At 40.0% G+C, this 22113-nt stretch overlaps 1 long non-coding RNA gene across 11 annotated transcripts in view; it reads right to left on the bottom strand.

Annotated features, from left to right (window-relative positions):
* Positions 1–21899, bottom strand: part of LOC115494330 (uncharacterized) — a 49624-nt gene extending 27725 nt beyond the window's left edge. For 8 of the 11 annotated variants that reach the window (XR_012055048.1, XR_012055051.1, XR_012055045.1 and 5 more), the window contains exons 1-4: positions 18117–21899; positions 17616–17710; positions 5842–6327; positions 1124–1233 (exon numbers count right to left, since the gene is read on the bottom strand). This is a non-coding gene — a long non-coding RNA (uncharacterized lncRNA). The remainder of the gene's footprint in view (positions 1–1123; positions 1234–5841; positions 6328–17615; positions 17711–18116) is intronic. The other 3 variants (XR_012055049.1, XR_012055046.1, XR_012055050.1) reach the window with 3 other exon arrangements.
* Between the last annotated feature and the right edge of the window lie 214 nt (positions 21900–22113).

Here is a 22113-nt window from a genome sequence, read left to right as displayed (position 1 = left end):
CTTGCAGTACAGCACTCAAAGAAACCTGAAGTCACACTATCAGGAATTGCAGCCTTTAATCTGGTGAGCTGCAAAAGACTCTGGAATTTTTGTAAGCTGGAAATAGCTGGAAACTTGTATTAAGACAGCCTAGGAAAACACCCCTGATCTCCCTGAAGTGAATTGGTACCCATCTGGTTGTTCATCAGAAATATGATTTCTTCAGAGTAATGCAGTATACTAGCAGAGATGGGGTGTACTCTGGTAGGTAGGTTTGCCCACAAGGAGAAGTAGATGCACCCATCTCCCTGTCATTCTTGTCCTGTGGCCAGCTGTGTCTGAGGGAAAGTACAAAGACAAGATATGCACAGAGCGATGCATTCATCTGAAAGAAATGGCTGCTGTTTCCTAGCTATAAGTCAGCACTGCCTAACTTTCTCCATGAGTATTTGGTTTTGAAATTCAGACTTCTTAAATGATTCAAAGGATGGAATGCTGAAAGCAGAAAATAATGGAAAAATCAGAGAAAACAAAATCTGCTGTCTCCTGAAGAGCAACTTGAGACTCTGGCTGTTACTTCATCCACTGAATCCATTTGGCAGATGTCAACCACATAATATCTCCACAGCCCATACAATTGCTGCAAAGCACCTTCCGGTTGCTCTCAAGCTGTGTTTCTACAGAGTGCAGAGTGTATTCTTTACTGTCTTCTATCCTGACCACCTTCAACCATAGCTATTTCTTTAGGATAAGTACAGAAAAAAGTCAAAAGCCTTCCTGCCAACAAACAAAATAAATTCTCATTAAAGAGTAATGTATAGACATTGCTTCCATAAAAAAAAACACCTTTGTTTAGGCATCTGTATCTGAAGGGGGTGTATGCTAGGACTGGGCAAGAAAAAAAAGTTAAATGTGAAATTTTCCACAATAAATAATGTCACAGGTACAAAGCTCCAGTGAGGGAACTTTGTGAGACTGAGATAATGATACCTGCAACTATGTATCATTATAATGACAGCAATAGTATTATTTGTTGGAGTTTTCCTAGATTCCTAGATTCCTGGGTAAGATTGACACGACCTCAGGGAACTACTCCAGAATGTCAGTAATAATCTCATTGCCTTCTGGAACAGCTTGAACTTACCATGCAAGTCTTGCAGTACCAATCATCAGCAGTTCCAGCCTTATCATGCTGGCCAGCCAGCTTTCGGCAGCAGCTGCAGGGGCAACATGGCTGGAGCTGCTCCTGTGTGCCTTGAAGATAAAAAAAGAACACCCTATCTGACTCACTGAGTTAATACCTATCAGCTCTGCCAACACTGTATTCAGTGTCTGGGAAGCTGATATAGTAAATTTCTGCCCATATTAGTAATGGCAGTGATTCACTGAAGCACTTGGAAAGATGTTTAAGATCATGTAACAGGCTTACGATTTCTCTACCTGGCAAAAGAAATAGGGATTTAAACTACCATAAATTCTCCCTGAAATATTTTTTTTGCATTTGTTTTCTTTTCCAGTTTTAGCTGGCTTTCTGTTCTTGATCAGATTTCTTTCTCTTTTCTTTCTTTCTTTCTTTCTTTCTTTCTTTCTTTCTTTCTTTCTTTCTTTCTTTCTTTCTTTCTTTCTTTCTTTCTTTCTTTCTTTCTTTCTTTCTTTCTTTCTTTCTTTCTTTCTTTCTTTTTCTTTCTTTTCCTTCCTTCCTTCCTTCCTTCCTTCCTTCCTTCCTTCCTTCCTTCCTTCCTTCCTTCCTTCCTTCCTTCCTTCCTTCCTTCCTTCCTTCCTTCCTTCCTTCCTTCCTTCCTTCCTTCCTTCCTTCCTTCCTTCCTTCCTTCCTTCCTTCCTTCCTTCCTTCCTTCCTTCCTTCCTTCCTTCCTTCCTTCCTTCCTTCCTTCCTTCCTTCCTTCCTTCCTTCCTTCCTTCCTTCCTTCCTTCCTTCCTTCCTTCCTTCCTTCCTTCCTTCCTTCCTTCCTTCCTTCCTTCCTTCCTTCCTTCCTTCCTTCCTTCCTTCCTTCCTTCCTTCCTTCCTTCCTTCCTTCCTTCCTTCCTTCCTTCCTCCCTCTCCTGCTCTATATTTCTTTTTTTTCTTCTTTTTTCATGTTCTATTTTTGTCTTCCCTTAAAAATGTGTATGTGGGCAGCCCAGGAGTAACTCTTACAGCTCAGACATAAAATTCATGTGTATCTTCATAGTATTTCTCAGATATTTTTTTTCTCTTCTTGCAAGTGAGAGGTTTGTGTTTCAAAAGTCAATTTTAGAAGAACAGGCTGAGTTACAAGAAACATATTGATTACACCAAAGTGTATGATCTTGGATTATAACCTGTTGATACTGATTATTGCTGTGAGCCTAAAGTTTAGCCAACACGACTGTACAGAAAGTTTGGACCCTGAACTTTCCACAGGACATACCTAAACCCATTCCCCTTCCTACGAATTTAAGACACCGGAAAAATTACTGGTATATGGAAATATGATATTAGATGAGAAGAAGCAAGAAGAGAAACTCTAAAGTGTTGATGGTGAAGGCTAGGGAAAGGAAGCTGCAAGGTTCAGAAAACATGGTGGTTTTATTTTGGGAATATGGGAAAATGGGCCTGTAGGACAGGAGGAGTTTGAAGGGTAGAAGACAACAGAGTTGAACTGAAATTTAATTTAAATGCTCCGGGGAGGTAGCAGAAGAGGCTCACTGAGCAGCTGCCATAGAATCAGTAGAAACTGAATCTCTGCAACTTTTCTTGGGAAAGCTGTACTTTCAAGGAGGGAAACCTATCCTTTACCAGTCATTTCTCCCACTGGCCTCCTCACTCCCAGGAATAGCTCTGCATATCAAGTATGGTATGATACAGAAGTATGTAGAGGTCCAGGGATGAGTCATCAGTGAAGTCTATCTAGCATTCATTAACTACCACTAACTTTGTTAGTTCTGTCCTCAGCAGAACCTCTGAAAAGAGTACTGTAATTGGCAAGGCCTAAACAAAGCCCTGGGTTATTCTGGTGCAAATTAGCACTAGTCGAACTTTACTGATTTAGATGAGACTTGAGACTCAGCCTAGAACTCATTTTCTTCAAGTGAAAACCCAAAACTAAACATTCATAAGGACCTAGTAGTGGGGGAAAGGGGGATTGGTTATTTTCTTGGTTGGTTGAGTTTTTGTAAAAATTATGCAGAAAGAACCAAAACAGCTCAGTTCATTTGAGGTGGGATGAGAGCAACAGACAAGACTGACGCCTCACAACAACATACCAGCTTGGACAGTACTCAGTACATAGCATTCTTCAAATATTGAAACAGAACAGTGTTTAGAACCTGAGTTTGCTCAAAAACACTGGAATGAGAAAAATACTAAAAGAAAATAGTTGGCTACCACTTACATGGCTTCTGTTTCCTTGGAGTTGGGAGAAAATATGTTGCTAGAAGCAGTAATTAGTGAAATTATAGAAAGGGACAAACTGAGGTCTAGGTTAGTTAGACATGCCTATTGCCTGCCAGCTGTAAGGAAAAAAGAAAAGGTGCACTTTTCTGGTTTGTTGATTTTTTATTTGTTTAGGGGTTTTTTTGCAAAAAGTACCCTGTGGCTTCACTGAGGAACTAGAAAACCCCTCACATTGGCACATCCATAGAATAATGTGCTCCATGTTTTTTTCCCATGTGTCTTACTTTGACTTTTGGGCATGTAATCAAATCTTGTAAACCTTAAAAAAAAAAAAAATAAAATAAAATCCAAAAACCTAGAGATCTATGGGCAAACAAACAAAATGTAGTACCAAATAATATTTGAGGCTGATGTGGTAGAAGAGGAAAAATGGATCAAATGGATCAACAATTTGTGAATTATAGCTTTGACACTAATGAGGAAAAATGCTGTAACACACTTCACACCCTAAAATATTTGCTGTTTTCCTGTCTTTGCATGGGGCCAAGTTCTTCAGGTCCCTTATGCACCTACTCATTATAGTTCAACAGCATCAAATGGCAGTGTAGAATGACATTGACCACTTCCCTTTTAAGTATCTTTACATGAAAGTGAGAATATTTACACATTAACTGAAGGCTAATCACTGAATTCCTTAGTGAAAGAGAAAATTTGGGTCACATTTTCCTTTTTTGACTTTTTTTCTTTTTCTTTTTTTCTGGGGGGAGGGGGATGGGACGAAGATTAAAAACATTTGATTTGGCCTGAAGTAAAAGTGCATACTTCACACATATTTCTAACCAACCCCCAAAAACAGACTCTGGCTTTGAACACGTTGAACAGGAAGCCATTTAGTGTTGGAATGCTTGCCTTGCTGGTCCAAGAAACACACGTACTTATTACTCCTGGGCTATCTAAAAGGTTTGAGGGTGAAAATTTTTAATTTATATGTAGAAACTTGTTTCCTGTTTTGTTTTTTCCCCTTGTGTGCCAAGTCTGTTTTTTAAACTCTGTGATAGGAAACACATTTCCCTTTTTCTCCCTTTCATCCCACTTTATTTACCCAGCTGTAAAATTCACTTCAATTTATAGCTCATACTCTTACCTGGCTTAAAGTCCAAAGACACAGTCAGAGAGAGGAAAAGATGGATGTTGTGTTTTCATGGTTACTGAGGAAAGGGAAGAATCTGGGTGGATGTGAAGCTGCCTTTGTATCAATATCAAGGGAGTGGTGGTGGGAGACTTCTCTTTCAGGATGTGCCACAGTATATGTTGAAGAAAGGTGAGGAAGAGGGCACAAGGAAAACTGTGCCAGTGTAGAGTGTCCTATGATTATTGAACCAAGTTATGCATGTTTTAAGTCTACTTACTTTCTCTGAATGAGATATCCATCTCAACGATATTGCTCACTTTGGAAGTACTTACATGTAGAAGCATGAGCCGCTAAAAATTAAATTATCTAAAGCAAAACAAAACAATATACTAATACTAATACTAACAATAGTAGTAGTAGTAGTAGTAGTAGCAGTAGTAATAGTAGTAGTGGTAGTTGTAGTGAAAAAACCAAAAGACCCATTGACAGATCTTGAAGTACACAGTACCATTTATGCATGAACTCTGCAAAGGAGTTAGCTGCTCAAAGAGGAAGAAAAACCTTCCTAAACAAGAGCTGTAAGATCTTAGAATAAAATTTTGCATATTAAACTAAGATTTCTACAATTAAAACAAAACCGGGGAGTGCCTGTAGAGCTGGTTTTTATTATCTTTAATTTGGGGTCATTGTTCCAACCAGACTTTTAGTAAATGGAGGGGTTTTGGAAGGCAAAGTGATGGCTAACAAAATCCATTGTACTTGTAACTATATATGTCTATTACAGCTAAAAAGAACTGCCAGACACAATATTTACATTACTATTTAAATTTATAAGACTATAACAGCCTATGGAACTGTTTCAGGCTATTTCCACCAACACCCCCTCCCCCCCACCCCGTCCCATTATTTCAATATTGTCCAGTATAACAAAAAACCAAAAACCAACAAACAAAACAAAAACTAAAACAAAAACAAAAACCACCAAATAAAACCACCAAAAAAAGAAACTTTCCAAGCTAGTAAGCAAAGCAAATGTACCAAGAAGAAATCTGACATGATTCCCCTTGTGTGCTCTCCTGAGAGATAAGGGATGCAAAGAAATTTTTTCTCTCTTTTTCACTGACCTCCTATGGAGTTCAAACGGTATGTTAATAGCCTCCAATTAAAGTTTAGTGTAAATGCACATGATTTCTTCTGTATCTGTCACAGATCCTTCACTTTCTTATACCTCTATTGCTAAGAAAGAAGTCAATAAAATAGTGAGTGCACCCACCAAACCTGCCCAATCCAATCCAACCTAATCCCCTTTCCTTCAATACTATGTGGCTGGGGCAGACCGGTTGCCGAGCACCATTACCTGCAGACACCACACAGCCTCCGCACAGGTTGCTAGAAGGCCACGCAGAGGACTGAAGAGATTTCACATTTCTGCTAATATTCTTGGCCAGACTGCCTTCCACACTTCCAGCTGGTGGTGAAGCAGGATTGTCAATTCTCTGGGAAGCAGAAAATCTTGAAAAAGACCATCACATTTGTAGCATATTTTCTGTTTTAACATAGGTTTCTTCCCATAGTTGGTGGCATATCCCAGATGGTGGCATATGTGCTGGATGCATATAAAGTTCAAGATTGTTCATCTCCCTGGTCTATGTCTTTTGCTGAAGAGAAGGTTCAACAACAGAAAGAATAATTGTTCCTCATTTCTGCCAGAATGGCACATTCCTTCCTACAGTGTCTCTGAAGCAAATCCTCATGCTGGCTCAAGAAACTGTTCTTCTTCTTCACTCTCCAAGGATATGGGATATGGGAAGGAAGGAGGGCTAAGCCTTCAGCGCACATCACCCTGCTCAAGGAGAAAAGATGCTGCATTTAACACTCAAGTGTTCGGATGCCAAATGTTCTGCAAGGGACTCACCCAACTGCTGGACAGCAAAATAAAGAAAGCCTTCCTTGGTCTGTCAGAATACTTGCAAAACAAAGTTAAATTATGACTTCTTCTGACTAAATAATATAAAAATGAGGCACTTAGCACACCATTTCAAAGGCTGGCTGCTAACCACCAGCAATAAATATATTTCAATGGTAACTGAATGCAGGAATTACGGTAGAGCAAATCTCTATTTGGGGCCTGGTTGAGGCATATTACAATGAAGAATTGGCAGAAGTAGAATGAGCTTCTTTTATCCAACTGGTGTACTTTTCATCCATCAGGTCTTTTATTGTCTGAATCGATTGTAAATATTTTTTCTCTTAAGATCTTACTAATTCTTCTGAGGACCCTTTAAAATTCCTCTGTTTCTTCCCTGTTTTAGGAACTCTTATTTTTATCTCTGTAGCAATAGCTACAGCCACATTACTACAGACTTCCCGTCAGGGAGCAATCCTACACCAGGTGGCACAGAGTGACACGAATTCACACTGCTCAGGGCTATGCTCTGGAATGCCTCACCCACCTTCTCCTCTGGAGTCCAGAGGAAGCCCCCATGGCCTAAGACATAATTATTTTATGTTGTGACCTTTCAGAGCATTTCAGCCTGCTGCAGTAGCATCTTTATAGCATGATGTATAAGTAATGCACACCATGCAGCATGTTATGAGTTTGTGAGAGGGTAGTCAAGAGAATGAACTTGCTAGAATTACATATAACTGCATAGAGCTGAACAAGCTGAATTAGTGTTTTCTGAAAATAAATTATCCCCAAAATAATTAGTGGTTTTCGTCTTAAGGAAGACTTTATTTCTTCCAAAGGGTAGCTCAAACCTCTGGTTTCCATGGAAGAAAATGAATAGAGGTCAGAGTATGAAAACAGGCTTAGCATCTGAATTACAGTGTAGACATATCCATAACCTCTGGCATTTCTAATAGCTAGCTTCTCAATTCTTCTTCCTAATTAGCTATAGGTGTACCTGCAAATGACAACTGAGCACATCCCTGGCTGCTGAGGGGCTCTGAATGATTTCTGAAAGTTTCCAAAAGGTTGGATGGTTCAGAATGTTCTGCTTACCAACAAAAAAATGAAAACTAATGGGCTTTTTTCATAACTTTTTTCTATAGTCTTAAAAATGAGATGATCAGAATTGGTGTGACAATGACCTCCTTCCATTAGTTTTTGTTTCATCCCAGTAGGTCATTCCAATCTTGGTCATTATTGCGCAAGCAAGTCTAGGTACCTGCTCTGGTGAGAAGGAGTTGAAAGTCCAGGAGCAATGTTCTGACAGGCCTTCAGCTGTCTCTGCCACTCTTGGTCTGATACTTTCAAAACTCCAAGTGACTGACTCTATTCTCAGCAAAGTTTTACTTTTACAGTACTTTTACTGGTCCCATTGATTTCCACATTTTCTTGATCGGTGTCAAAGCACACACTTTATAAGGAAGTTACTGATGGGTTGTGAAAAACATTATTTAGATAAACAGTGCCCAAAAAGAGGTTTCTGGACATTCCTTAAATCAGCCTTGTGAAGGACATATTAAACTGGAAGGTAAGTTTTCCCTGACTGCACTGAAAGTGGAAAAAGGCAGTCATACAGGGCTTTTGGAAATCACTTAGCAGCAGCTCAGGTGTAAATGCTAAACACATATTCAGGAGTAGGCATTTGCTGATAAAGCCAAGAGAACCAAAATTTTTAGTTAAGGTCATGAGGTTTCCTTGTTAATATTAGATAAGGATGTAAAAAACCTGGCAAACACTTTGCAAGCCTCCTAAGCCAAATATTCAAGCTAAGTAGAGACCTCACCATCTTCTCTATTCTGTTGGTACTAGCCTAAGAAATGGTGCCTTTATATCCATTGTTATGAAAGTCTGCAAATGTAGTGGTGCATGAACACATCCTGTCTAATCTGTGAATCCTGGTACACAGCCTGACACTTCCAGAATCTACATCTCTTATCTAACCTACCTTAGCAATAGTGGTCCACTGAAAAACAAAACAAAACAAAACACAAAGCCTTTCCAGTAGGCCTTCTTTCAAGCTGAATATATAATACCAGCAGGAAAAAAAGAAGACTATTCTCATTCTACATAGCTCTCTGTGACTGGAAGTCTTCTTCAGCCTTATATATACTGTATAAAGAAAGACACCATTTATATTTCCTTTTTGAGTTAGGCAGAAATGGAATGCCTGAGTTCTTCTGATATTTAATGAAATCATGTGGAATTTTTCAAATGTGTTTTATTATTTCCTGTCGGAATCTGTGGGTATTGATGATTCTGAGATTGTAGAAAGTCTCTGTCTTTCTGATCCGTTGCCAAAGAAGAAGCCATAATTCGTCTGTGCTGTTTTCAAGGTTGTTTATTCTTGCTTATCCATAACATGTTTTGCTGCCCTGCCGCAGGTCTGTCCTGCAGGGCAGTGTGTGGGGCTCTGCCCCCAGTGGGATGTTACAAACATTATATACCAGAAACTACGTGTACTATATTTACAATAATGTGCCAATATCTATCATCTACATTGAACAGTGTGTCCCCAGCCTAAACCAATAGAAAAATGCCAACACTACAGTGAAACATGGAGGGCATGAAGAAGGAGGAAAAGGACAAGACACACCCAATTCCTCCATCTTGTCCCCTCTGAACCCCTAATCTAGAAACCTAAAATTTTACTTTTGCACCCGTGCCACACTTAATTATTACTCTTATCAAACACTCAGAGCTTGTAATTCATTCTGTAAGATTGAAAACTCCTCTCCATGGACAGAGATCACAGACAGTGTCTCTCGGGGCTCTGTACAGGGGGGTTCCTGACCCCTGCCAGGGTCCCAGACCGGCCAGGGCAGCCAGAGGGAAGCTCTGGATTCCCACAATTTCCTGCCAGCATTGTGAGAAGTGTAAGCAATCTAAGCATTCCTGGTCATTCATTTCAGCTTTCTCAAATCCCAGAGCAAACCTTGATTGATTCTACTAAAATTACGCTCATTTTTCAAATCTTGCTTTATCTGTATGTTTGGTGATTCACTCAACAGTGTATTAAAAAATATATATACCATTACCATTAGACATTAGGATGTCTACAGGGAAAAATACTTTTGTTAATCCTGTGTCTATGGAGATGAGCCTAAATTTACTTTGAAGATTAGAAATGGAAACATTTACATTTTGTAGGAAGTAGATTCTGGGGAAAAGAAGGTGTCTTTTGCATTGAATCCAAAGAACTTAGAGGCATCTCCATTAGTGTTGGGTGAACCGTCAAAAAATAATCCTGAGGAAAGTTAAGAATCAAAATATGTAATCCCCTCTGCCTCCTCAAACACTTGAGGTTGATATTTTTCAACTTCAATCTATGAAGAGTCACCTTTCTACTATATATGATAAGAGGTCAAATTTTAATGAAGATTTTATGTTTTGGGTGAATGAGCAAGAATACACATATTCATGTGGACAATTTCTTACATGTAGTGTTACACTGTGTTTCTATCTGAAAGGTTGTATTTTATGAATAATTTTCTCTCTAGTACATGTTATCTGAGTGTTTTTGTGCCTTTATGGGACCTAAATCATGCTCTTAAGAAATTCTAGTTGTGAATCCAAGAAACCAGTTCCTTTTTGTGAAACCTTTGATTATTTCCTGTTTGTAGTATTTTGGGAAATGGAACTCGATAAACATTTTCATTTTCTCGGTGTTTTGCATGTTTATACATATCTGCAAATATATGTATATCAAGGACTTCATTGTTTATTAAGAAAAAAATATAAAGCAATCCATGTATTAATTATCTTGTTTGTTCCTACTCCTTTTTGACTTGTGATCCTGGTGGGACTTGAGTTTCTTTACTGTTTTATTTATAGATTATGTAAACATTACAATTTTCATTGTATTTGCACCAACTCTACACAAGTCCCGTAAGTCCCAAAATAAATAGTGTGTTGTAAAAGCACCATTTAAAGCTAGGTTGGAATTTAAAAGTAGTTCACATTTACTGTGTCTCAGTGACTTCCCATCACTTTTCCTCAGTTTAAAAGCAGAAGGTGGTTTTAGCTGTCAGGTCATTGAGTTGTTTCTTGGTTTGAAAATAAGGTGGAGTCCTTCCTGGCTCATGTATCATCACCTCTAAACCGGCCCTAGCTGCAGTAAGACTTTAATGTAGAGAAGTGGAGAGATCTTTGGAAGCCCAAATAGCAGGAAAGCACCACAAGGTGACAATCATTTATAACAGTGAGGTAAGTTAGTTGTGGTTGGGTAAGCAGTAGTGCACAGGGATAAGATACTAGCTTCTGCTTACCGACCATACTCACAACCCATGGGATTGAAAGAAAAACAATATGTAATTATATTTCTATCTGTAAATGCATTAAAAATTTTTAAGACAGAAGGAGAAAAAAAGCATGGACTATAGCAGCATTTTCAGAGAAACACTTCAGTAGACAGAACTCAGTCTATCCATAAATACATTGGTCTGAGAGAAGGGCTCTTCTCTTTCCCCATGAATATCTACTACTATACAATTAGTTGTCCTTGATAAGACAGTTGACCATTATTTTCCATTAACCAACACATATTCCATTACACATCTGTCTTTGTTCATCTAAGATATCTGCATTTTAATATCTTGAGATTTCCTGACCAATGCTGAGGTGAAGGACAGAGTAGTTGAAGCAAAATTAAAGGTCTTTGCTTATTCTTAGGGACCAGAAATATTGGAAACCTGTTCTAGAATTCTTATATTCAAATTACTTCCTCTTCAATTTTGAAGTATCAAGACATGTGACTTATTTAGATAAGGTCTGAATAAGAGGCTGGGTTCTCCTGCATGTATCTGAAATGAAACTGAAGTTCCCAACTTTTAGACAAAAATATTAGGGCATTAGTTCAATTTAAATATTATAGGAAGAGTATTCTAAAAGGTCCAGTAGCCATCAGCTGTACAAAACACTGATTATTTGAAATCTCATCATCAGACAACTTTGTGCTAAATGGTGGAATAAAACCTGAATGTGAAAAAAGAATCTCATTAACTAGGTCCCTGTACCTACTCTGGGAGCAGCTTCTGAAATCTAGGGAGTACATTAGGAGGAAAAGATCTGCTCAGAGCATAAGGGGGATAGAATGATGCTCAGCTAGGAGTCTTCCTCATGACCTTGCTGAATTTTGGATCAGCCCCTAAGATCTCAGGTTATGTGTACTTTGGAAAAGGAACGCTATATAAATGCATGTGTGCACTGTGCCTTATGATCTGCAAAAGCACAGATCAAAAATATGAGACAAATGTGACAGTAATTAAGTCATATGAAACAAATATATTTTTCCAGCTACAGTTAAGAGCTGTTAAGCAATGATAGCTTAGATATGAAATATACTTTATAATTATAGACACAGAATGCAGTTCTAATGTTAACTTACTTTGTGAAGTCAACAAAAATATCAACACTAAGTTCAAGGAAATAAACTGAAGCCAGAACTTTGAAAAACAGTTTTTTGTAAATTAATCTCTCTTATTATTTGCTAGTTCATGATAAGTCTAATGCAGCTCCCTATTACTACTGTTGTTTCAAATATCAGCTTTCAAAAACTCACATTCTGTTAGTTAAAATTGTGTCAAATTGAAGTTTTACATATGGCATACGTTCCTCGAGATGAATGTTTCTGAAATGTTTAAGCCAAATCTATAGGGATATTCCTGGGACTGTGTAAGAAAACAGAGATTCAGTGCTTTGTTTTCCTGACCAGACTAATTTCACAACTTGGTTGTGCTCTAGCTGGAAGCATCTATGACTGCCCAGCTCAGTGCTGTGGGCATGTGCTAAGCACACTAAGCTATTGCTTAAAATATTGCTTTCTCAGAAGCACAGATTTCTCAGATGGCAACATGTCTCCATCCTCCCTTAGATGACATTTGATTCCTTTTTTGCATCTGAGATGTGAATAAAGATGTGCAATAAACAAATACCAAATTGTTTCTTCTTTAGTGAGCACCAGTCAATCTGTGCCTCAAATGGAACAGGACCTCTGTTGCATGACAGCATGTGAATGTGGGCTGCATCCAAATGTGAACATAACAAGGTGTTGAACTTAAAAATCGTGTCTGGATACTTACTTCCTGGCATGGCCTCAACTTTGCATCTTTTGCATAATAACAAATTGTCACATTGTTGGTGTTTCTGGGGTGCATGATGTTACTAATTCACTTACTTGTTTAATCTTCTTTGTGCTATTTTGCTTTAAATAATTGGAAAGTCTGCAATTATACCATATTTACTTTGTAGAACATGAAATGAAAGTAAACAAAACCAATTGTATGTGCTGTGTGTTCTTTCTTTGAATGCAGTGAGAGCAGCAACCTTTCTGTCAGACTGAGTAGAAAGTAGGCAAATCATCTTTCCCTTGCACTGCTGTAAGTTAGCTCAACAACTTGAAGTTTATTCACAGAGACTGACTGAAATGTGGGGTGCGTGTTGAACACCTGAAGACACAACTAGGTCTGATTATCATCCTGCCTCTCTTCTGAGTAAAAACTCACTAATATTAGCATGAAGTCTGTTGAACAAGCTTCAAAATGGTTCTAGGCCACATCTCTCCTCTCATGAACAAATCTTAAGACCTTTGTTACAACCCTAGGAACTGCAGGAATTGGATCAGGTATAAAAAGGCATATTACATCCATCAGGTCCTGTATTATTCTGTTACAGTCCATGAATTGCCACATCACAATTGTCAACCAGTTTTGATAACTTGAGTCATTTAGAAAGAAAAATATTCCAGAAAATGCTTATTTTCTTTTCCCCACATACAGCAAACTGTACCCATGCTAGAATCATATGAATGTCCTGCAAAGGCAAGTTGTCTTCAGCATGCAGCGAGTCTCTGTTACACCAACATTAGCAGAAAGGTGATCTGGCTTTTGCATTTCACTTTTTGTTAGACTTCTGTTTTAAAAAGAAGCCATCTGCTCTTTATTTCTTCTCTTATTAATGTCTCACACTAGGAAAATGTGATGATTCACCAACTTCTTCCCTTTTGCTACAGTAAGGTAAAAGAGGTTGGCAAGCAGGTGCAGTGCAAGATGAAGTGGATGAGAAGCCCATTCTCCCATCCTATCACAAGCAGCATCTAGCAACTGCTGTCTCTGCAGACCTTTTCTTCAGGTGACTCAATCTCTCAAATTGACTGTGATCCTGGAAAAAGGGCTCATGCCAAATAACCATCCAGATAATGCTGCAGATTCCAAGCTAATCAGAGAAATTGCCTATTCACTTGAACAACAGTCACAGGCCTGGGAGGCGCCAGTCTCCAACTGCAGTCATGCCTTGGCTCATTAGTCCTATGTGCCCCCGAAACCAAACTGTCAAAGGGGTGTTGAGTGCACAAAGACTGGGCAGCAGCTGAATTAAATTCCTGCGCAGAACCAAAAATAGAACTCTTTGAGCCCCTTCTCTGTTGTGAAGAAAAAAATTCCCTGACAAAAAAAAAAAATGCTTTTCTTGGTATTATTTAATGCGTTTTTCTGTCTAAAAAGCTAAAGATTTTTGGCCTCAAGGGGTGCTAGCCTGTTACCTTAGAGACTGTTTCTTTTAGAGGCAGTGGAGTGGCAGAGGGCATGCCTTTGTTGCTTACCTTGGCAACCATGAATTGCTAAATGCTGTTCCCATGAATGCAAGCCTTTCACTGCCATTAGTGCCTGCCCACAGGTATAAACATTCCTTCATGAAAAGGTCCAGGGGAATGTACACTACCTCGATAAAAATCAAGACGACAAACAAAAGCATATTATATAACACAGCAGTTATATAAAATTAGATTTTAAAACAAGATGTGTCTTTAATGACATTGATCCTGGATGCGGTCAAATTTCCTGTTCCATTTATATTCCCTACAGTCATACCAAGTGGTGGCAGTGGGGAAGGGAGGAAAGCGAGAAAGCTCGACAGGATATTCTTGTTTCTGTAATTGCAAAATGGAAGACCACTCTGTCTGTACTCAGAATAAACCTGCTGGACCTGAGGAATAGGATGACTCTGGCAGTCTCCCTCCCTGGCAGTAGAGCAGATAGAGGCAGGAGGAAAGCAAAGGTTGCCGGGGCTGGGCAATGGCACTAGATCCCCTCTGCTACCAGGAATTCTTTATGGTCTAGCTGGGCAAACACTACAGGCAGCATTCTCAACATGTTTACCTGTATAAAGGCCTTGTGCTGCAAAAACAAGAGATTTGTTGTATTCTTCCTGTAAATGAGCCTGTTGAGCATGGAGGAATTAAGTTCTAAACTTAATTCTCCCCTCCCTCCCCACTCAACGGTCTCCATTTTGTAAACTGTTTTTTTAAAAAAGCAACAAGATTTTCATTCCATTATCAAGTCAATTCACTTTCTCAGATCTGATAGTCAGTAATTCTAAGAAAATCTTGGCCTGCCTGGATTTTTAGATTGTAATGCGGTGTGTTTAGGAGCACAATCTCTTGGGAAAAGGGATCCACTGCAAGATACGTCTCTACATGTCTGTCAAAAGGGAGCTAGAAAGAAATTCATGGCTCATGTGGACTGAAATACTCTGACTGCAGCAAGGGGACTAAGGTCGTGAACTGCCATACAAGAGCAACTTCGTACAATGAGATTGGGGTAAAATCCTACAGGAGTTTTGTTGGCCCAGGAGAAGAACTCTCTTGCCTTGAGAAAATCCATGTGGTAATGGCACTTGGCACTTCCCATGTAAACCTCCCTGAGTGGGCTGGCCTTGCATCCGCCATGCCAGGACACCCAGCAGTCAAATAAGCTCTTGAGAGCTGAGCCAAATGCAAGGGCAGTGTTGCAGGCCTTCAGCTGATGGCCATATAGGTGCACTCAGTTAACCAGGTGTGCACACAGACAGACAGATGGCTTTCCCTGAAACCCTCACATGCATCTAAGAGGCGACATGGAACAGCAGCTCTTATATATCTGTGGGAAAGCATATTCGTGGTCCGAAGCCCTACAGAACCCTACTAAAACCAGAAAAATGACCAAGCTATCCGTGTGGCCCCTATTTGCACAAAACGGAAGTGCTCATTGCTAAAAAAAAAAAATTTAAATGTCAGCATGGCCAGCAGGTCAAGAGAGGTAACTCTGGCTCTCTTCTCCATTCTGGTAAGACTGGAGGACTGCATCCAGCACTAAAGTCTTCAGCACAGCAAAGACATTGAGCCAAGGCCAGAGGGAGACCATAAAGATGATCAGAGGGCTGGAGTACCTCTCCTATGAAGAGAGTTGGGCTGTTCAGCCTGAAGAAGAGAAGGTTCTAGGGAGACCTTGTTGCAGCTTTCCAATACCTAAAGGGTGTCTACAAGAAACAGGGGGACAGATTTTTGGTAGGCCTGTGGTGATAGGACAATGTGTAATGATTTCAAATTAAAAGAGGGTGCATTCAGAGTAGATATAGGGAAGAAATTCTCTTATGATGAGGGTGGTAAAACACTGGAACCCACAGATTTCCCAGTGAGGTGGTGGTTGTCCCATCCCTGGAAACATTCAAGGTCAGGCTGGATGGGGCTCTGAGCAACATAATCTAGCTGAAATTGTCTCTGCTTATGGCAGGGGGTTTGGAACTAGACGACCTTTAAAGGTCCCTTCCAACCCAAACTATTTGACAATTCTATAAAAACAAGCAGAACATTTCAGCCGGCATTAGCAAGGGCCACACACCAGGCAAGCACACAGAGGGACAGCTGTGATCAGAAGAACCTGGCCTGTTGGCCATGCTCTGCCCTTCCTGGCTCCCAGCAGGGGAGCTGGAGACCAGGCAGAGAGAACATGCAGAACAGGAGACCCAAGTCTGACCTGGAAACCTGAGTGGCCTTTTCTCTTACTCCTGAAACCTGTGGGTTTGACTTTTCTCTCTCAAAAGAAGAAATCTTATACTGACAGGAAAAATATTTGCAGATGTCACTTTTTAAGATACCTCTTTTCTTTCTCCTCTTGAGCTCCAGTCCAGTGATTCTCAATCTTTGTTAGTAAAGCAGCAACATTTTTATTTCCCTTTGCCCTCGTGTTGTAGCATTGTCAGAAGGTGAAGTGCTCTCCAACTCTTGCTCTCCAACTTTCCTATTTCCCCTCATGAGGTCTGACAGCTGCAACTGAGCTATGGATGCTCCCAGCACTCAACAACTCAAGTATGCTCACCCATATCTGCTGTGGCAGGAGCTTCATGCCTGCTGACCAGCTATCACTTGGGTCTTGTGCTGGTGTCACTGGGGGAGCAGCTTCGTGTTTATTTCTGATAATCACAATGCTGATCACACCATCACTGTTGCCTTATAGAAATGGGGTCTTTACAGATTTGTATTGTGTTCTTCTGTTATAAACACATCTTTGTTAACATTTCCACACCTAGTGCAACATCAGGAGAATGAGGAATCTTCTGGTTTGTTGCAATGAGCAGTGCCTATGGGCTCCACAGCCTTAGGGGTGTGGCAAAGGTTTAAATGCCTCACTGTTAGAGGTTTCCTCTAGGAAGGAAACAAAAAAAACTTGCAGAGTACAGAACTCACTCCTGATAGATTTCAAATTTTATGAATGATTACCAGTCTCTCTCTCTATGCAGGCAAAAAATACAACAAAACAAAAACCAGGGCAAGTCCACCAGGAAAAAATAAACATTAAAAAGGACAAAAAATTCCGTATGCTTTTGGTGGCCAAAAGAGTGAGGGTTTTTTTCAGGAGCACTAAATCCTAAAACAACAACAAAAAATGAGATCTGTCCTTGGTTTCTTGATCAAAACAACTTTCTGTCATGAAAAAAATAGCTTTCCAGTGTTTGTCAAGCTAGAGACAATGGTAATTATGCAACATTTCCATAATCCATAAGTAAGAAAAATTCAAAAGACATTTGATATATGATACATGAAGCAATTATAAAGCAGTACATCTTTGAAATCCATTATGGCAAACATCTTACGAGGTATGTTAAAACACTGGGAACATGCAGAGAAGGTTCAGCAAGCTTCTAAGCTTTACACACTTAGAATATTTGCTGTGTAGTTATGGTGCATTGCAAAAAACAAGAAAATATTTCTTCATTATATTTTTTCCTTGTTTTTCCTTATCATCTAAATATGCCAAAGTGTTCCAAGAAGCAGGATATTTGCTCTGCTCAGCTCAAAATAGCAGAATATATATGCAAATTGAAGAGATTAAGTAAACCAAGTCATAAACAATTCTGAACTCAATACTCACTTCACAAAAATATGCTGTTCTGTGTTCAAAAACTGTTGCTTGGGTTAGTTTCTGAAGTTCTTACTGTATTGAGGTAACATACGTTCTGGCGTCTCCTTTAGGAAAAACAAAAAAAAGGAAGGAAAACGACCAGGAGGGCTGGAGGATCTGTAAGCATCCACCATCTGTTGGCTGGTAACAAGCAGACTTTAAGATTTAGAGGCAATTAAATTAGAATTTTGTTTCCCTTCAAAGCATGGATGATTCAGATTTGAAGTCCCTTCCTTCCTCTACCCCAAAGGAACCCTCACCTCCCTCCCTTGGCTGACTCTGCTAGGGAAGTGCAGGCCAATGGCTGCCACTGTTTCTTTCCTAGCATGGATGAACAATAACCGTTTACATCAACGAAACATAAATCTGGGAGCATAATGGCATCACATATTAATCAAAACAAGCCAGAAACTGAACAAACCTGAAGACTGATAGGGGAATAAAGACAGGATCAAAGGCTACAGTTCTCACCTCAGTGAGAGCTTTTCACCGTTTCCCATTTGTGCTATTACTACTCAACAAAATGACAACACATCACTGTATTTCAGAGCTATCAAAAGAAAATTCCCCTATAGGAAACACAGAATAAGATCAGTTACTTCATTATTTTTGTTTTCCAGTAGCCATGTCAGATCACATTTAAATTTGTTCAGCTGAATTTCCTGTATCTGAGCTGCAAATTCTTGACATATTCAGCAGTTCCTCCATAATGACAGCTCCCAGAAGAAATTATTCTTGCATTCCCTCGCTTTCCCTGTCTTCCCACAAAATCTCTCCTCCTTCTCAAAGGCTCTGGTGTGGCTTGGTCACTAAGTTTTGTCACTTCGGGTTATGGAGGGTGGCTTTCCCCAAGTCCACCCTGACGCAGCCCTGTGCAGCCAGCCAGCAGGTGGGCCTGGAATGCAGTGCAGCCCCAGCCTCAACCAAGAAGATCTGTGTGATCACTGGGTCTGGTATCCCTCCCTGTACATCTCTGGTATCCCTCCCATTTACATACAGAGTATGTCCAGGGTGAAATCAAATAAACTGGTATAATTTCAGGGGAAGCAAGTAGCAGTGGCTTTGGTTTTCTACACTGAATATGTTAAAGGCCAAGAGCTGCAAGGAAAAGGACCATGCAAATTATGGGGTATTTTTTCTGTAACATGGGGGAATCAAAGAAAAGCTAAAATTAGTATTCTAATACTAGCTCCACAGGTCCCAGTTGTGCCATTACTGAATAAATGTGCTGAAATGTGAAGGGAAAAAAGACTTACTTCTCTCAGGGAGCTCTGAAATGCTTTGATTATGAAGGAATAGTGGAAAGTTCCCCGGAATTATATAGTGAACATGTCTCAGGCTGTTTCAATTCATACCTGAACTCATACCTACTGTGAGCATACCAAGAGAGGACCACTCGTCTCTCCTTCTCTATATTTTTCCTGTGGGTTCATAATGCTGATCATTCTCTTCCTCTGCTTACAGAAAACATGCTCAAATTCACCCACCCATGTAACTTCTGTTGTAAAACAGTGGTCACAATTTGAAGGTACCAGTACACATGGCCCACAGTGAACCTCTTATATTGCCGTACCAAAGTCGCCATCAAATATTCCTCATTTCAAAGCAACCACAGCTAATTATGTTGCCAATTAATGTCATAAGTTATTGTACTTCCTAGTCATGGTTAAAAATGCTTTCATCTGGCAGATTTGGATTAATGAGTATTTTGGGTTGTAAATTCCACAAGAAGATGCTCCTAATTTTATTTGTCTGGTGGCTTACTTCAATCACTGCCTTTATATATGAAGTCACTGCTGGGATGGTGGACAGCAAATACTTAACAGTAATTGATAATGCTATGCAAAAGTATAGGGAACAAACTAAGGAGGAACACCATATCCAATTGAAGTGGCAGAGGAATGCAGTAGGAAGAATGTAATTACTTGTGTGAGAATTTGCCTAGGAAACTGAAGCAAATGCCTCTCCTCCTTTGAAAAATTTTCTTTTTTCCATATAATGATTTACGTCTCTTTACTAGGTTAACATTGCATTATTAGAGTGCTGGCAAAAAAAGTGAAAAAGTAAGTACAACAGAATAAATGGTGCTTGAATGTTCATTAATTTTAATATGATATAAGGAAAAAAATGTCATAAATGCCTAAGAAACGCAAAATGGAAATCAAGGGTTAGTATGGCTAGTTTTGAGCCTCACACATCTAGAAGCCAGGGCCAGAGGCAGAAAGAATAAAGGTATTTCAGACCCAGGAAATGCTAAACTTCATATAAATGCTTTTTCTTTCCCCCATTGGATTTAAGACCTGGAGCTACACTTACATTTGGAAACTTTTTTAAATGGTTTGGTAATCTATTATTGTTTTGATGATAACCCTCAAATCTTTTTTAAAAAAAGCCTGGGATCTTTTGAATGCTTTTAAGTTTTGCAATATCTGAAGTCTATACTCGTTTTTAGTAAAAGGAAAAGTCTACATCCAGAAAGTGATCCAAAGGTGGGATGCAGGAATATGTTTGGAAAAGCAGCATCCAACCTGGTGATGCTGGAGATGGCTACAGAAAATGTACTCTGTGAACTGCTGAGAATGACTCTGAGCAGAGATCTCTCCAGCAGCAAACAGGGAAACCCTGAGGATAGGCACAGATTTTTAACTCCACCCTCAAAGCACCATGTGTTGTACTCAGAGTTTTTGGAAGGTGCTTTCCCCTCTTCAAGTCAGTCTCAGTCTGTAGGAAAACTGCCCAATGTATAACATGAAGTACAGATGTCCAGCCACTCTTTGGAAAAATGACCTCAGGACAGTCTACAGCAGCCTAGTTGACATCTGTAGTTCCATGGGAAGTGGCTGACTGCTACTGCTACCTCTGGTCCTCCAAAACTGGAGGAAATCCTATTCCTTTGGAAAGCTCCCAAACCAGCCAGTAACTGGCATGTGCCTCCTGCCTGCTCAGACATCCTGTGCAACAGAAGGACAGATGTTCTCAGACAAAGTGAGTGAAAATGGCAACTTAAACACTATGTACAGAGGAAGAAAAGGGGTAGCTTTTCATTTTACCTTTAATCCCCTGGGCCCTGCCCTGCAACTAGCACAGAGGGAAAATCTGATTAGTAGAAGCATAGCACCATGCAGAGGAAGCAATATTCCCTTTCATCCAAAAGGTAACTTGGGTGAGCAGGGTCTACAGATGTACTGTAGTCAAAGAGAGAGGTGATAGGGATACTTATCACTGCTCCAGTCACTGCTATGGCCATCAGTTTGTTATGATGTCTGATTTTCCACAGGTGATAAAAATGGGATATTCTGGCATCTCTGCAGGTTGAAGACAAACATTATACATTGAAACAGCTGCAGCTAGAAAGAACAGAAGTGACTGGGGAGAAAAACTTCAAATACAAAATTCAATTTAGAAACATATCATGTTTTAGCACAGCATCCTTCACAGTGTTCCACATAACCAGTCTTAACAGAGACATTTACAAGCATAGAGTATAGATTTGGGAGAAGTCAAGACTCCTTTTATTCCAGGAAATTGAGAGAAACTTTCCATGAAAACATACACACCCATGCAATCAAAAAATCTCCTCGAGTGTAACTTTAAGAGACACGGCAGATTTGCTAGTCAGATCAGCCAGAACCACTTCAGTTTGATTGAAGAGAGGAAAAACAACAACAGTAAAACCACTGGGTTCAACAATTTAGGCCAAGTCCTAAAAATAGAACTGTTTTCTTATGGAAAGGAATAAAAAATAGAAAAAAAATTCAAAACAAAACAAAAACAAACAAAAATCAAAACAAAAAAAACCACCACCCTCCAGAAATCTGAAATGTTCTCCAAATTGTCTGAATTTGGTGCCAAGTACACAGGGGCAGCCTAATACTTAAGAGGCTGCCTGTTCCAGCTCTGAATCCCTCCGGTAACTAGAGACTGTATATCCAAGACTGGGAAGTGACTATGGAAAAAAAAAAAACCAACCCTGTTTTCTAGTGGGCAAGCTGTCCAGCCATTTTAACCATTGCTTGAATACTTGCCTTGAGGCCCCATGATGCACAGTGTTTCCTCAGCCTGCATGACACTGCAGTGGGACCAGCCTCGGTCACCCAAGCTCCAGCAGCTGGGGCGAAACAGCAGCTTTGCTTCCTGAGGAAAGGGTTCAGCCCTGCTGGAGAGGATGGCAGCTCCAGCCCTCCCCACTGCCCAGAGCAGTGTGTGTCTGCCCCAGGCTCCAACCAGGCTGCTCCTGCACAGGCTCACCCTCTCCATGACCACTGGGCAAAGAGCAAGCCCGCAGCTGCCTCCTAGCAAGTCCTAGCAGGGAACAGGGCATCACAGGCAGAGAATGGATCGGCTTTTGTACAGAAAAAAATCACAACTGTGAATGAGTTGCCTGAAATTATTCTCTTGGAGCAAGTTCTTGCTGTGCTTTACAAGCTCACAAGTATCTGTGCTGTACTGGAAAGGCACAGGGGAGTGT

This window comes from Taeniopygia guttata, chromosome 3 (assembly GCF_048771995.1).
Source record: "Taeniopygia guttata chromosome 3, bTaeGut7.mat, whole genome shotgun sequence".
NCBI classification, from domain to species: Eukaryota; Metazoa; Chordata; class Aves; order Passeriformes; family Estrildidae; genus Taeniopygia; species Taeniopygia guttata.
This window is presented reverse-complemented; position numbering and strand designations above follow the sequence as displayed.